Below are 12,257 nucleotides of genomic sequence, written 5' to 3'. Positions count from 1 at the left end.
CTCTTGGCCAGATCACGCTTCCCGTCTAGTTCGGCACATCCGACCACTTTCGCATTGAGTTTATTAATTTTGTGGTCGCAGATTTTGAAGGGATGTACCATGCTATCCTCGGCCGACCGTCACTCACCAAGTTTATGGCAGTACCACACTAATCCTATCTTGTGCTCAAGATGCCCACCGAAAAGGGTGTCCTTACGCTCAGAGGCAATGTCTACACTACTTACACTTGCAAAGAAGGAAGCTTTAGAGTGGCTAAGGCCATTGATCTCTCGGTCCGAATGGCAGAGACTACAACTCAGGTAGGGCTAACCTCGCCCGACCAGCTCGAGATCCCCGAACTGCAGGTTCCAAGGAAAAACATCAAGTCCAAGGAGCACAAAGAGATTCAACTGATCGATAATGATCCTAAAAAATGGTTCTTATCGGGGGCAAGCTGGATCTCAAATAGAAAGACGCACTCATCAGGTTCTTGAGGGATTGGAGTGTGTTCACATGGAAACCTGCAGACATGGCCGATGTACCTCGCCACCTGATCGAGCATTCCTTGAACGTCTCGAAGACCGCCAGGCCCATCAAACAGAAGCTATGACGGTTCGCTTGTGACAAGAAGGAGGCTATTAAGATAGAAGTTACACGGCTTTTAGCAACCAGATTTATCAAAGAAGTGTATCATTTGAAGTGGCTTGCCAATCTGGTACTTGTAAGGAAAAAGAATAATGAATGGAGAATGTGTGTTGATTACACCGATCTTAACAAACACTATCTAAACACCCCTTCGGTCTCCCTCATATCGACGAGGTGGTCGACTCTTTGGCTAGGTGTGAACATCTTTCTTTTCTTGACTGTTACTCTGGTTATCACCAGATCACACTAAACATCGACGACGAGATCAAAACCTCGTTTATCACTCTTTTTGGCACATATTTTTATATAACCATGTCTTTTAGGCTAAAAACGTAGGGGCTACATATTAGCGTGCTATTCAGCAATGCCTCTAGGATGAAATACGACATGACCTCGTTGAGGCCTATGTAGATGGTTTTGTCATAAAAACCATGGTAGCCGACAACCTGATCAACAACCTTGATCGAACCTTTTAGGCCCTTAATCGGTACCAATGGAGCTTAACCTAAGGAAGTGCATTTTTAGCTTTCCCTCTGGTATCCTACTGTTGATGGTGGTTAACGTCAACTTTCATTAGAACTTTAAACACAAAAGAAAACATAAAAACACACTAGTCTAGGGTTTTAGACAATTTCCACGAGTTTTGCATATTGTGTATTTTCTAGGGTTCATTTTAGAAAAGCTGAAAAGAGGGATTCAAGTGCAAAATAAACAAAAACTTATCCGCAACGCAACAACACCGCCAACGGGGTCAGGAAGGCTATAGAAGACACCCGAAGCAGCGGGACCGACAGAGGCCACTAGGTGGGGCCGGCCGGCCCCACCATAGGGCCGGGCGGCGCCCTGTTGCTAGGGTTTGCCTCCCACTTCTCGAATGTTCCTCCACCGCCTCTCTTGATGCATCTCGGCCCTTGGTTAAGTCGGTTTGATCCTACGGTGCACGTGCACTCCACCGGGCTATAAATAAAGGGGCAGACCCCCTATAAAGGGCACCCCGAATCAATTCATTCCTCCTGCTTCATTTGTCAAGAGTAGTTAGAAGTTAGGGTTTCCAGTGATTAGAAGTAGAGCTCTAGTTCTTCAAGTTCTTAGTATAGGCGTCTAGCAAGATTCAAGTACAGATCGGGCGCTCCGCTTGGGATCCCAGATCTGTCTTCTAGAAATTGGTAATATTATCTTGTATTTCATTATGACTTTGCTCTACTTTAATATATTGCTACTTATTCAGTTCTTAGTTTATTCTAGTTGCATATTCGATATAGATGTGATTTATGATAATTATCATTATATGATCGTAAAGCGCCTGATTCTATACTCGAGTGAGTTAGGTGGTGCGCATTATGTAGACGTGGTTTCTAGATATATTGTGTACCTACAGAGGCACCCTGATGTGCCGAGACATGTGGTAGTCCGCGCAGGTGACAGCTGTGTTGGTTCCTCTATAGTCCACCCCCCGTACGTAGGACTAGCCAAGCACGGTCGCGAAGGAGGTGACCCTTGTGTCCTAATATCCTCATTAGTTGATGCTCCTTATGATATTTTCTGAGTTTATCACGCTATAAATGAAGATGTGTAGCATGGCATAGGCTGTAGACTTTATATTAGTAATTACATAGATTTCTTTTATTCTAACTGAATCCTGAGATTGCTTTACTACATTAGTGAGTCTCTATTTTCTATCTCTGGAATACAATTTACTTCATTTACTCAATTATCATATCATTTATCATATTGTTGATTAGTTATCGCTAAAGCATTAGTATAATTGGCTATGATAGATTTACACAATTATAATCTCTTCAATCCTTATAAAATTACCTAAGCCTAATGAATGGAATGCTGCTTTATCCTTTGGCATAAAATAAATCAACGATACTCGAAATACTTCCTAGGTGAAATGCAACAACGGGAGAATTATCCGTGCGCTTGCGGATATATTCTATTTAGAGTCATTGCGTGTAGATTATTTTTATCCTTGGTTTTTGGCATCATGTTAGGGATGAAAACTTAATATGAAGTGATGTTAAAAATACCAACAAGCATTTCTGGTGCCATTGCCGGGGAATGGCAATTTTATTTATTAGGATAACTTTAAAAGGATTTATTGACTAGCCAGGATTTATACACTTTCTAGAATTTCATACAAGTAAATCTTTCATAGAACCATCTATAGAAAACCAAACATTTAAATATATCTAGGACATAGCCTTTTGCTTTAGCAGACTTACCCAGGTTTTATGTAGCAATTTTTTATAGGGTAAGAGCAGGATTGGTTGTAGTATTTTAACTCTTATTAGGAACAACCATAGGAAGAAGGGTCTTACATCATTTTGAGAAGCGATGGATGAGAAGATTCTGCGTGAATTCTCTACTCCAAGCACTGAGAATATTCACGTGGGTCCAGCTTTTGACCTTGGAGAATATGATTATGAGATCAAGCCAAGGCTCAGAAAAATGGTGCAAGTGATCATATTTAGTGCAAAGAAGGATGAAGATGCCATTGCCCATCTATAGAATTTTCTAGAGATTGGCAATACCATTAACATTCAAGGCATTCATCAAGATGTCGTGCTACTTTGATTATTTCCTTTCTCATTAGAGGGAATAGCGAAGCAGTGGTTTTATCAGAGTAAAGATCAAATCAAGACATGGGGAGAATGTTTGAAAGGTTTCCTAGAGAAGTTTTTCCCAATAGGCCGAACGAATATCTTACGAGGGAAGATTTTGGAATTTCATCAGTAGAAAGGTGAACTTATTCTAGAAGCATGGGAGCGTTTTCAATGATACATATCAGACTATCCGCATCATGGAATGGAGAAGTGGTTGCTCATGTAGACATTCTATCATAGACTAACCCAAAGGTCATGTGAGCAATTGGATGCCACTGCTGAAGGATCATTTATGTCACTCACCCATTGAAAAGCTGAAGCTATTATGGCAAAGATGGCAAAAATCAGAATTAGACATTCAACACTCAGACATGCCATGAAAGTGAAGAAGTTCTAGAGGAGTTGTGTGCACTATCAACCAAGATGGATGTATTATTGAGCAGGCTAGAGTAGAGGGATAATTATAAAAGAAATCATCAAGCCATTCAAGATACATTCAATTCTCAAGATCAATATGAAGAAGATATCAGTGCAATCATAAAGAAACAATGATGGAGTCAACCTCAGGCAACAAGCCAAGGTAAGTATCAAAGTAAAGACAACTACCCTGTTGACACCGTTTTTGGACACATATCCTTTGACACGTGCCTGGAGTTGGTAAAGTATAGATTGGCAGATGAAGCAACGGTAACAAGTCTACAGGGAAGTTGCCGATGAAGGTGGCTACCGATGGGAAGTAATTGGGTATAACCAAGTCCAGGAAGGGTGGTGTCTTCATGCTGATGACCAATGACCGTGTTTACCGATGACTGTGGACGGGTAATCTGCTGATGGCCCTGAAGGGATGCGCGGAGGCTGCCGATTAATCTATGATGGTATCCCGGTCGGTTACAGGGGTAGTTTAATGTTTTCTTTAGTTATTAGAATTCATTTTGTATACGGTTTCCGTTTAATTTGGAATTTGAGTCCTAGTCGTGTCTGGTTGTATCTCTTTAGACAGGGTATAAATGTAGACCCAAGGGCAATGTAATGATACATCTATCAATCAATCAAACACAAGTTTTTACTCATATTCCAGCATCTACTTTTTCGACGACTTCATCATATTTTACTTTTACTATGAGTTCTTAGGAATTTGTCGAGTTAAACTCGGCGTGTTCTCGAGTTCCGTGTGATCACCTCTTGGCCGTGACATCCGGGCGCATCGCTGTTGTCGGGACCAAAGTGGTTGAGTTACCTTTGTCGATTGTAAGGTCAAATCGGCTGGCACGCCTTAACGTTTGAATCGGGTATTAGCCCTTTGTCTTTGCAGATCAGCTTTTGCACCAACACATCTTTTAGCACGCTCGGTGGGACAGATTCAAGATCAAGATCAACATGTCGAACACCAATTTCGACTTGGAGAACATCATCCCAGTGACAGAGGCCAATCTTAGGGATGAGCAGAAGCAAGCTATTGCAAAAGCAATCGAGGACTACAAGCAACAATGCTTGAAATCCTTCAGCATCAACAAGAGTGGCGAGGTGATCCAGAAGGAAGCATTGCCAGCACCTCGGAAAATTACTTTTGAAGCCAATCCTGGAAAACTTCAAGACATGGTTGACAATGCCATTAACCGTGCCTTGATCAATCAAACTGGTGTGCTATCCAATACGGTTTTCAATGCCGTGGCTAGAACTTTCAAAGAAGGACAGCTGCCACCAAATTATGTGGGTCCTGCCTATCATCAGCCGGGGTCACCAGTCGTCACAGCTCCATCGGCTACTACAGCTGTTGCGGGTACAGAAACCACTCCTCCTCCAAGCACATTAGGGATCACTAATGCGCAATCTACATCGATGACGACCAGTTCATCAGCATCAGAAGGGCAGATCAAGCTTGCCACAGATCTATTGGCATCGACGATGTCGGGATCTGTTCCTCTCAACTGGTGGGGTTATGGTATGCCTCCAGAGATGATGATAAAAACTCCTGGAATATCTCAAACGGCTGACGTTACAGGCAAGGCTCCTATGGCATCGGCACCGCCAAATCCGCCGATGAACCAGAGTCCCCAGTATACTACAACTACTACTGCAAGACCTTACACTGGGAATTCTCAAGCTCCAACGTTCCAGATGCCTAATGCATCGGCAGATCCAATGCTGACGCAGCAGAGGTTTGTGACACAGCCAGGGTATGTCAATCCAATAATGATACCCAATTACCAGTCATCGGTAGGGCTTATGCCGATGAATGCTAACAGTGGATGGACTAGATAGTTAGTCTTTCCGCAGATGCCTTAGCAGAATCACCAGGCTATGGGATTCCAACAAGGGCAAATCCAACCTGGATTCCAAAATCAAGGGTTGGTCAATCAGCCGATGAATTTTGGTCAACAGGTTGGTGGTCAGATGGTTAATCCAATGTTCCATGCAGATCGTGCACCTCAGAGACACGTGGAAACTTATCAACAGGTGCTAGATCCACAACCACCTCATCGGCAAGATGCCGATGCTTATTGGGCTGATAAGATAGCTGAAGTAATGAGAGACCAATTTGGGATAAAACCCAAAGTCAATACTTACTCTTATCGGACACCGTATCCTCCCGCATATGACCTGATTTCACTTCCAAATCGGTACAAGGAACCCAATTTTACTAAGTTTTCTGGACAGGATGACACATCAACCATGGAGCACGTCAATAGGTTCATCATCCAATGTGGGGAGGCTGCCTACAAAGACGAGTTAAGGGTTCGTTTGTTCTCGTCATCTTTGTCTGATTGGCTTTTACTTGGTTTATATCGTTACCTCCTAACTCAGTGATTACTTGGGCCGATCTGGAGAAGCAATTCCACAAATACTTCTTTTCTAGAGTCCATGAGAAGAAGATCACCGATTTGGTCAGATTGAAACAACGCAATGATGAATCGGTTGAAAGCTTTGTGCAGAGGTTGTGAGAAGTTAAGAATAAATGCTATAGTCTGATCTTGGATGATCGGTAGCTAGCCGATTTGGCTTTCTAGGGATTGTTGCCGCACATCAGAGACAAGTATGCTTCCCAAGAGTTCGAAAGTCTAAGTCATTTGGTGCAGAGGATTTCTGACCAAGATATTAAACCTTTTGAACCCAAGAGAGCGTGGAATAAAAAGGTGTCATTTGTTGATGAGGCAGCAAGCTCAGACTCTGATGAAGAACCAGTCATCGGCTTGGCAGAGTGGGTGAAAAATAAGAAGCCAATGTCTTGCCCTTTTGGGCATAAAGAGCCAGAAAGGTTTGCATTTGATATCACCAAAGCCAATAGGATATTTGACTTTCTACTTGAAGAAGGGCAGATTAAGTTGTCGCCCAATCATGTGATTCCATCGGCCGAAGAGTTGAAGAAGATGAAGTACTGCAAGTGGCATAATGCAATATCCCACAATACAAATGAGTGCAAAGTTTTCAGGCAACAGCTGCAGTCGGCTATAGAATCTGGGAGGATCAAATTTGATAATTCTAAAGCTCAAAAGCCGATGAAGATCGATCAACATCCTTTCCCAACAAATATGTTGGATGCTAAGGGAAAAACCAAGGTCTTGACGTCAGAAGCCGCTGAGAAAAGTGCATCGGTGGATCCTCAGCATCAGGTTACTACTGCCGATGCCAAAGGAAAGGGTTTGATCTAGGAAGGAACTAGCTCAGAAAGGCCTCCCCGATCTGGCATTGTGATAACTCATAGAAGGCATCAGGAGACTTGGCAACAACGTGGAGATCGGTATTGACGCCAACATGAGGATTATCGTTGGGAAGAAGAAAGACGCCGACAAGAGTGGAATCGGCATAAAGATCACTGGAACTGCCCATTCTTTATCCATTGTTGGGAGCAAAACATTAAATTGCCTACTGTTAGGGATTGCCCTGAATGCAATGGTTATGATCGGTATGATAGACCTAATCGGCAGTATCAAAATGATGATCGACGATTTAACGGGCCAATTAGGGGGAGAGCGTCAGTTCATGATCGGCTGGGGGGCAGACTCAGTGTGCATGATAGGCTTGGCGACCGTGTCGGGTATTTTCCCAGGAACCGGGAGGAGCTTGAAGAGATGGCTAATGCACGAATTCCCGATGAGTTCATATTTTGTAGGGATGCTAATACTTATCGGGTGGAGTCAAGAGAAAGTCGTCGCCTATCGGCAAGGCAGCCACAACTTCCTCCGTGGTGTCCAGAGGGATTGACTAGGACACAGAAAAGAAGGCTGCAGCACGAAAGACAAGAAGAGCTAAGCAAAGGCGAGAATTCTGGCCAATCTGGAAATCAGCAGCAACCGGATCCTAAGGGAAAAGGGCCATCGGCAGATGTTAACATGGTATTTATGTTGCCGATGGAGTTCCTTGCACCGTCCAGTGATGATGAAGAGCTGGATTTCTCCGACCAGATAGCTCAGTTGGCTCTGGATCCGATGACAGCTATCTTCGAAAAACCTGCTGACAATGAAAGGCAGCATCTTAAAGCTTTGTTCGTCAAAGGAAGGGTTGATGGGCAACCGATGACCAAAATACTCATTGACGGTGGGGCTGCTATCAATATTATGCCATATGCAGTCTATCGGAAGCTTGGGAAAGGAGATCAAGATTTGACCAAGACCGATATGATGCTGAAGGACTTTGAAGGAAATGTGTCTCCGGTTAAGGGAGCAATATACGTCGAGTTGACCATCGGCAGCAAAACCTTGCCGATAACTTTCTTCGTGATCAGTGGAAAGGGTGCTTATAATCTGTTGCTAGGGAGAGATTGGATCCATGCCAATTGTTGCATCCTATCAACAATGCACCAATGCTTGGTTCAGTGGGTAGATGACAAGATTGAAATTGTCCTAGGAGATTCTTCTTATGTCATCGCATCGGCAGAAGCAGATACTTATGAGCGGACCAGGTGCATCTCAGGAGAAGCTTGGGAGAAGGATTTCCTTAAGGTTGCTGATTATGAAATTCCACTGATCCAAGCAGTCAGTTCTGATGAGGAGTTTTAATGGATAGGTTTACCGATGATGGAAAATTAGGCCAGGGGTTAACCGATTTGTTAAAGGAATATAAGCCTAGACCTACTTTTATTAGCGCTAAGTTAGATTCTGAATGTAAGCAGCAGTTAACCGATTTGTTAAAGGAATATAAAGATTGCTTTGCTTGGGATTATACTGAAATGCCTGGTTTAGACCGATCAATTTTTGAACATCGGTTACCCATCAAATTTGGATTTCGGCCATATCAGCAGCCAACTCGCCGATGTAATCCTAATATTCTTCCTGATATTAAGGCCGAAATAACCAAACTTATCGAAGCTAAATTTATTCGGCAGTGTCGGTATGCCGAGTGGATTTCCAATGTTCTTCCAGTTTACAAGAAAAATGGGAAGCTTCGAGTTTGTATTGATTTCAGGAATCTTAATAAAGCTACACCGATGGATGGTTACCCGATGCCGGTTGCTGATTTACTAGTTGATGCTGCGGTTGGGCATCGGATCATAAGCTTTATGGATGGCAATGCAGGATATAATCAAATATTCATGGCTGAAGAAGATATTTTAAAGACTGCATTTAGATATCCTAGTCATGTTGGGCTGTTTGAGTGGATAGTCATGACCTTTGGTTTGAAAAATGCTGGTGCTACATATCAAAGAGCTATGAATTTTATCTTTCATGAGTTCATTGGCAAGCTGGTAGAAATTTACATTGATGATGTGGTGGTTAAGTCTGGAGATTTCACAAAGCATCTTGCCGATTTGCGAAAGGTGTTGGAATGCACAAGGAAACATGGTCTAAAGATGAATCCTAATAAGTGTGCATTTGGTGTATCGGCAGGGCAATTTCTTGGTTTCATGGTGCATCAGAGAGGAATTGAGATTAGTAGACGGTTGTGGGGTATTCTTAACATCATTACCAAAAGTAGACTAAGTTCTCTAAATCTAGTAACGGTGCCAAAAATGCCAAACCTATCCCTCATACCACTTAAGCCAAGTTGTCATCCCCAGCATGACATGAGAGACGCGGTATTGAAATATGCAATTGCTCTTCTAAATAAATAATGAATGGGATCTGCAAGCGCACAGATTAATACTGATGTAGCATTTTAACCGGGAAGTATTCCAGGTATCGTTATTTATATTTTTACCACTGGGAAGGGATTAGCAATCATCAATATTGATTACAGAATAGAATATAAGATTGAGTATCTATCATTGCATGTATAATTGAGAACATATACCTAACTCTTTCATATAGGGGTAAGTGTCACATAAAGGATATATGAAATAATGAATAGTGACAAAGATAATTAATCTGATCATAACTAGCCACATAATAAATATGATAAGCACCTCAATTAAATACTCTAGAAAGTCATTAGCATGGAATTAGAACGAACTACAAGAATATTTCCTATGATATTCTCAACTATATAGTCTAACATTATCATAATTAGTGCAAGCATACTTAGCAATCATTGCAAGACAAGACTACGCCCATGCATAGTGATATTAGCAAGGTAAATGAGAAACATAGCAATCCCTCCCCTGTAATAATGTTGCTCTGCCAGCCCAATACATGAGAGGGGGACTATATAAGAATCAATGAAGCTGTCACTATCACGAACTACCCCACGATCTGGCATATTGGGTACAATCGCAGATAAATACGGTATAAGCACCACGCCTACACAATATCTATCATTTACCCATGGATCCGATGGATAAATGCTATACGATCTTAAGCATGTATATAGATCCAATCTAACTAAGCCAAGTACATAACTATGATAAACTAAGAACAATATAATCTTGAATATAAACAAGTAGATCAAAGTCATAAGCAATATATTGAAGTAGAACAAAGTCATATTCATAATATTGAAGAACAAAGATAATTAGAAAGCAATTAGAAGCACAATTAGAGAATTACCAAGAATCCTCTTGACAGATCCAGAAACCAATCGAAGATTGACTCCTTCTAGTTCTAATCCTATGTAGCTATGCTAATCTAGATGTCTAATTGATGTGGTGGCTCTAATCTTGATCAGAGGCTTCTTCTCCCTTGAGGAATAATGAATTAGGGTTGAGAGGCTCTCTCCTTCAGGGGCCAGGGGGTCTGGTTTTATAGTCCCTTCAAGTGAATATGGGCCGTTGGATCAAACCGACTTAGATTGAACGGTTATCCTTGATCCTTTAGGTCGGTGGAGATCTCCCACGAAGCAGAGTCCTGATTGGACTCTCAGAGGGGGCGGGCGCCTAGGGCAGGAGGGCGGGCGCCCTGCCTCTGGCCCCGTTTCGCCTCCGCTTCGGTCTCGTGGCTTCTGGAGTCTTCTAGATGTAAGATAATTGCGCGGCACGTTAATATCTCTATGTAATCCCGACGTGTGGGCTTTTCTTCCGTATTTCGTGATAACCCCCTGCAGAAATAGACAAACACCAAAACTCGTGGAATTCTGTCAGATAAAACCCTAAGTCTAGATGTTGATTTCATTTGGATCCTTTTCTTTATTTATTTGATAATTAAATTTGATACTTAAGAACTGTCAACAAACTCCCCCAAGCTTACCTCTTGCTCGTCCCTGAGCAAGGATAGACTCAGCTATGGATCATAAGTTGTTGCAATATCTTTAAAAATTGACGGTACACATGCTTTTAAATAAGATCTCATCCCTGAGTTAGAGTAAACTGTCAAGACTTAAAACTTACTTACTTTACCTTCTACCATGGGACTTGTAACCGTCACTTCTGTCTTGAGTAGTTAGAAGATAGAACAGTCTAGTCAAGTGCCATGTCTCTTATTCTTGATCAGCTATAGCTCTGGTGTTTTTGCAGATTTTCAAATAAAAGTCAGAGATTCCTTGTATGATTCTCTCTCTTTTGTGGTATTTCTGGATCCTTACCAAGGCAGTGATGGTATATGCCTTCTCTCAAAATATATAGTATTTGTGGTATAAAGCATAGTGACATTGCCTTCTCTCTCACCCTATTCTAATAAGGCTTTAATATCTGGAGCTCATTGGTGGGAGATAAAATATACATACTTACAAGACATGTATTGTATAGTCAAACCATGAATCCAAAGAAATAAATCAATAAGTCAAATCAAGATGTGCATGTGTGGCGAATGAATGGCGTATGGTGATGATGGTGATAATAATGGTGAAAGCCTAATTCTACTTTTGCTCTTTTGAGGGGATACATACCTTCCTTGGTTTTTTTGAAATTTTATGAGGAGAATGAGATGCTCTTCTTTTTTTTTCTCAGGTGGGTATCTTGTACCCCTAATTCTACTGTCGGACACTTGTCCATTTTTACCTCTCGTCTCACTTTTTTTTCTTTTCTTTCGAGGTTCCGGGCACTTGCCCCTTTTTATTTTCTCGTATCTTTTTTTTTCAGAGCACTCATCTCTTGAGATAATATAGCAAGTGGTAGTAACAAGATAACTTGAGCATTTATTTCACAGGGGAAAAACAATATTTTTGGTCATTCTCTCCCGGATTAGGAGTAGAATATTTTTAGGTGGTTCTGGAGATGAGAATGGGTGGATATATGTGGATGGTACTTCTGGAGTAGAAGTAGCATGTATGAGTGAACGTGCAAGTGAATCTTGATTTTAACCACATGACAAGCTCCTAAGGGTCTACACAGCTTGACCACACTCAATGCTCATAAGCAGTAAATAGTAAACGTGTGGCTCAAAGTCTAGCAAGCGTGTATATATGGCTGTGGTAGGAATTTAAACTCTCATCATACAGGAACTCATCATGCAACATTTTAAAGATTTTTCAAAGATAAAATTCTCCAGAAGTCTAGCATCTCTAGGAACAGATAAATAGTAGCTCAACCTTCCCATATCGTATCCGTTAACAACTTAGACTTCAGATCAAGTTTTCATCCCACAAGTTTAGGACTAGAGCAAGCTTTAAATTATAACAGTTATATCTAAACTTGAGAGAACTTCAAATGTGCAAATTAGGCAGAGCAACTATTCATCATATCCATGCTAGAGTTTTATTATTAAGATTCAGATCAGC

The sequence above is a fragment of the Sorghum bicolor genome, chromosome 7 (genome assembly GCF_000003195.3).
Source record: "Sorghum bicolor cultivar BTx623 chromosome 7, Sorghum_bicolor_NCBIv3, whole genome shotgun sequence".
NCBI classification, from domain to species: domain Eukaryota; kingdom Viridiplantae; phylum Streptophyta; class Magnoliopsida; order Poales; family Poaceae; genus Sorghum; species Sorghum bicolor.
The sequence above is the reverse complement of the archived record's forward strand: the minus strand, read 5'-3'. Positions refer to the sequence as shown.